We start from the raw sequence: 5,906 nt of genomic DNA, 5'->3' as shown, positions 1-5,906 counted from the left end.
ACCACAAGGACGCTCTGACAAGTTATTCGTATAGAGATGCAAGCAAATTTCACCCTTATGGTAAGCGACAATGTAGTACCTTTTACTTGAGAACGACACATATCATAATTTACGATGTTTAATGTGTATCCCAATGCTTTATACGCGAGTTTGACAACCATATTTACCTTCCTATATGAAAAAATAAATTGGCCAAGCCCGCAGTCATAACTGCGGTAGCAAGTGTCCCGTGCGTAGGTGATCCATCTAATGTCGTACGCATCGTTATGACCAAAGATATATAACTCCGTAATAGATGGAGACAGTCTAAGGAAAAAACGTGCCTCGAAAATCAAGAATATTTGATTCTCGTTCAGAGGGCGCTACTAGCTTTGGCCAACTGTCGTACAGATGGCGTTGATGGTTTCGTTTGTTATTTAACAATTTTAACGCATATCAGTGAAAGAACATGGGTCAAAATCATAAAAATAATTAATGCAAATAAAAAAAAACATTTATCCATATCTAAATACCTATACATTTTATCGTATTTTTAAAAATATTTATTTTTAGTTTTAAAGTGTGTCGACAGATGGCAGTGAATTTACTGGGGTTACAAAATTTACTATGACAGTACCGCTCTAGTATAAGTAAGTTACTCTATGTTATGACGGATTAAATTTTAGGCATATAGTATATCTCAACTCAAACACTATGAAATGCAGGGCCTTATTAGCTATAAAGCTTTAATCATTGCTGAAAGGTATTTCGAACAGGTTTTAAGACGATAGTGGACGACTAGGTAATTACGACGTATTGGGTTTAAGAGCTATTAAGGTACAAAAAAATCTTCTAATCAAGCGATACCAATACAGTGACAGCATTATTTTAGACACCTATGATTATGACTTCCCACTGCCGTTTACTCCTATAATCACTACACCTTATAGAGTGATTCTTGAGGAAGGTTTAGGTGCATAATTTGTTAAGGTTTTGTGTAACCCGTGCAAAGCCGGGGCGGGTCGCTATAGTCCCTTAGTTACCTTGGATTGTTATCCAGTGTTGCTTTGCTAATGGGCTTTGTAGACTGGTTGCCACTTGCCTGTGATTCTTAACCCTCATCATAGAGTAACTTATACTAGAGCGGTACTGTCATAGTAAATTTTGTAACCCCAGTAAATTCACTGCCATCTGTCGACACACTTTAAAACTAAAAATAAATATTTTTAAAAATACAATAAAATGTATTTAGATATGGACAAATGATTTTTTTTATTTGCATTAATTATTTTTATGATTTTGACCCATGTTCTTTCACTGATATGCGTTAAAATTGTTAAATAACAAACGAAACCATCAACGCCATCTATACGACAGTTGGCCAAAGCTAGTAGCGCCCTCTGAACGAGAATCAAATTTTCTTGATTTTCGAGGCACGTTTTTTCCTTAGACTGTATCCATCTATTACGGAGTTATATCTATCTTTGCCCTCATTCACACCACCAACTCACATTGATAAAAATCTTGTTATTAACGGTCCATTTGGTTTATGTAAGCATAAAGATAATCTATTTACGAAACTCTCTCTTTACATCTTTATTTACCAAACACCAAAATGACTGCAATCAATGTAATAAACGTCAAAGTTGACAATAAACAGGACAAATAACAACTTCGTACGTGAAAAACTAAATACGTCAAAAACAGTAATAATAACTCCCACGGCCGATTCGGCCACGGCGACTGCTGTCAACTCCGTTATTGTTGTCTCTGGTGTGCTCGCAAGTGGCTGACGTAGCCGATTTTGTTTCCAAAAGTTCGCGAGCATTGTGGGCATGTGAGCACACCATTTGAGTAATTATAATGAATTGCCGCAGGTGGTCTGGCCTTTATTTCGTCGCGCTTGGAATCCAGCTCTAAGCGCCGTCGCGATTCGAATTCAGCCACCCGGGCATTTATTGTATCCCGCCATTCTGTTCGTATGGCTGCCCGCTGCACCCATCGCGAGGGCTCTATACGACACTTATTCATGTGCCGCTTAAGCACATCTTTGTACAAAAACAGTAAGTAGGTATAAAACCTCATGTTATGATAACAGCCTATGACAATTATTAACATAGTATTTGAAACTTGTAGACTGGACGCGGCTCAAAATGGAAAGTCAGTTTTCGTCACTTAGGTTCGTTTCTTATAAATACCCCTTTACCGAAATTTTTAAAGAGGTATATGAAAGTAGCAATAAGAATAAATACATTTTATCTAGAAGACGTAGAAGACTTGAGATATTTAGGTGCGTATATGATTTGAGTTTGCCTGTAGCCGCGAACGTAATGTGACGCTCAGATCTCTGGCAGAATACCTACCGTGAAAACTAGTTTCACCTTGTGAAAATCAATCACCCGAAAAGTCAAAACTAGGTTTCACCATGTACTTTTGCGACAACCAGTTTTGAAAAATCCGAGTTACAACTAGTGAAAATGCGGTTTGGAAAACTAGTTTTATTCGTGAAAATGGGTCTTTACTGGGGTGTTACATAGAATTCGTTTTAACTAGGTAAAACGCCTTTTATAGTAGCACATACATTATTGCCATGAAACTGTGTTGTACCATATTGTACCTATAAATGACCGTTCATTTGTAATATGTATATCTGCCCATCACATAAGCTTTATCCAGGTTTACTTGACAGTAATTTGACTAATCAGATAGTGAACTGTCATCGTACTTAATGCAAAGGGATATTGTGTATATTGTTTTAACGAATTAGATACTCTCTAATAAATATTAAATGACTTTGTTATCTCTATACGTCTTACTAACTCTATGTGCTTTATTGTGTAAAAAAACAAAACGACAGTGAAGAACGGAATTCTTAATTTAAAAATTGGTTGGAAAGCCCGTTCGAAATTAAAGCTTATTTGCATTATAACAAGGTTGTATTTTGTAGATCTTTTTTTCTCTCATGCGTTTAATAGACTATTACAAAGAAATGAAATAACCCACAAAAATAAGCAAGTGGAATTAAACTTTGTGTCACACACATAAGTCATTAATTTCAATGCCAAAGTTTTAAGTAAAGATCTTTCTCGCTAAAACGACTTCCTAATATGAAATGACCAGTCTAAGAAGCTGATCCAATAACTTAACCTAAGTAACCAAAGATCAGGCTGCAGTTAAAAAACTAATAAAGATAAGGTTAACCTAATAATTTTCCCGCCGTCTCCATACTCGATTTACTTGGTTACTAGCTGGTTAGCTGCCTGTTAGCTATAGTTTTTGCGAAAATCCCCAGGACAGAGGAGAATCTTTTTGTATGAAAACTTGCAACTTTAAATGCATTTTTTATCGAAACTACTGCAGTCTAAAATGAAGTCAAAATCAGTCCATCGATTCAATTTTTTGCAAGCTTTCTAATGGTACCCCGCTCGATTCTTACAAATAAAATAAAAAAACAGGTTACCCCTCTCAACCCCCCAAATTAAGAAATAAGCGGTTTTGACTTATTTACAATATTAGTGGTGGTAATTGCTATAACTGTTTCAAATTTTAGGTAACTATGTCAAACGGTCTCTGAGAAAAACGCATTTAACTGATTTGCAAGACCGAAGTGATCCCATAAGTGTTCCGTTTGTCAAAACAAAGTTTTGCACGGAACACTAAAAACGGTAACTAGGTTCGGTGTGCTTATTTGACAGTTGGCAGCTGCCAAATAGTATGAAGCCCCCTCCACACTCGTGCGCGAATCGCAGCGCGAAGCCGCGAACGCGAGTGTGGTGTCGAGTTCGCAGATCTGCGAATTCGACGCCACACTCGCGTTTACGGCTTCGCGCCGTGATTCGCGCATGAGTATGGAAGGCCCTTACAGATGTTGTCCCACGAAAATTCCACAGCATGTCGCTTGTAGGTACCTATTTCCCTCATCACCAACTTTGCATATAGCCAGCATTTTTTTTGGATAAAATACAAACGTAATATGTGGTATTTTCTATAAAAAGGGACCTTATTGTCGATGGCGCTTACGCCATTATAAACGATGCTCCGAAATAAATACAATGCCGCGCGACGCTGTGCGGTGTAAGCGCCATCGACAATAAGGTCCCTTTTCGTAGAAAATGCCCCATATGGTATCTCATATAGGTGGTGTTTTGGCCACAAATAAAACAAAAAATACAATCAATAAACTTTTTTAATCGTCACAGAACAAAATGCACAGCACGTTCGAAAACAAAATCACAAGATCCATACAGGAAAAATATTAGTTTTTCATTGACAGATGACTTTACATTTGACTTTCTACCTTACCACAGACAAAATAAAGTAGATTAAAAAAAATACCTAGTGGTACTTGTAATATAGTTAAGATTATTATGATAAGGAAGAATATCAAATGTATAGATACCATTTGTCAATCATAAACTAGACATATGCAAGATGCATCTCGGAGCACACCGGCCTATGAAATTATTTGAAATCGACCTATTTTGCTCTAAGAGTACAAAGTTGAAAATACACATGCCCTCTAATAATACTATGAAGATAAGACGTTCTAAAACACTTATTTTACGTCAGTCATTCACACATATCTAAATAACCAAATATAAATAAGTGCCTCAATATACTTATTTTTAGCAAATACATTTTACAAACACACGGAAACTCATTTCCTTTTAACACCACAAATTGTGAACCCTAAAAAAATTATCGAAACACTTATTTATTTGGTACTCCTATTATCCCTTTCTTTGTATCACGATTAGCAAGAACTAAAACGAATTTTCCGCTTTCTCTTTCGCCCCATTTTGAAAAATGTTAAAAAAATTAAGGAAGTTGACTGTGATGGCCTGCGACAAGGCCGCAGCAGTAATGCCGATACAGTAACGCAGCTTCAGTTGCCATCCGATTGTCATCTTAGTGCTTACGTTTTTTGCATATTTGTAAAATGGGGCTAAAGAAACCTGGGGTGAAAAGGGACAGTTTATTTATAAGTCCAATTAAGTAAGCTGTTCTTTTTAACCTGAGAAGAAAGTATAAATATAAGTATTTTATAAATACTAATCATTTACAAAGAACGAAATATATATTAATGTTTTTACGTAAGGCCAATTCTAACTCCCAATTGATTGCATTGAAAAATTGAAAAGAACACATTTTGAGATATGTAAATGCAGGTCTCTTTCAGTTTTGGCCGAATGTAATTATTACATTACTAAAATGAAATAAAATAGAATAAATTAAAAACAAAATATAAACGTTAATTTCAATTTTATCGGGTGACTGGAATAAATGACTTAAATAATAGATTATAGTTATCGTTATACAATTACATTTATGGCATTTTCGCTTAATCTATAGGCACACAGCTAGCCAACAAAATTATAACTTTCTTGCAAAAAGATGTAAAAATAAAATGTTTTATTTATTAAGCAATATAATCCATTTACAAACAATAATTAAAACTAATAATCTAAAACTAATAAACTAAAGGTCTAATATGCGCCTCCACCCTGCATCGCACCCGGCTCAAAAGTCCCCATGATGCCTGCAGCATTCCCTCGCTGCACTGCAATTGAGATCTGTTGAACCAGGTACGATCCAGAGCGGGGGTCGCAGCCCCTCTCCCGTAGACGCCTCCCCAGTTCACCAATCAGACGCCGAGCCTCAGAGCCCCAGGGCCCCGCGGTTTCTATTGCCACCGGCACGAAGTCATAGCTTGATTCCAGGGCGGAGTATTTGGTGTGCTTTAGCTTAGCGGCGGATTCCGCCGCCGAGCCAGCACACCGTGAGGTTTGCCTCAGGTGGGACGCGGCAAAGGTGCTTACACAAGTCGCGTCCCACAAGAGACAACGCCCCCTCCGCCATGGAATCAAGGTCAGTCCGTCCGGCCTTTTCCCGTCCGTACGGCTCAAGTTTTATTAGTATAGTAAAAA

Source organism: Cydia strobilella, chromosome 12 (genome assembly GCF_947568885.1).
Source record: "Cydia strobilella chromosome 12, ilCydStro3.1, whole genome shotgun sequence".
In the NCBI taxonomy this organism is placed as follows: domain Eukaryota; kingdom Metazoa; phylum Arthropoda; class Insecta; order Lepidoptera; family Tortricidae; genus Cydia; species Cydia strobilella.
This window is presented reverse-complemented; position numbering follows the sequence as displayed.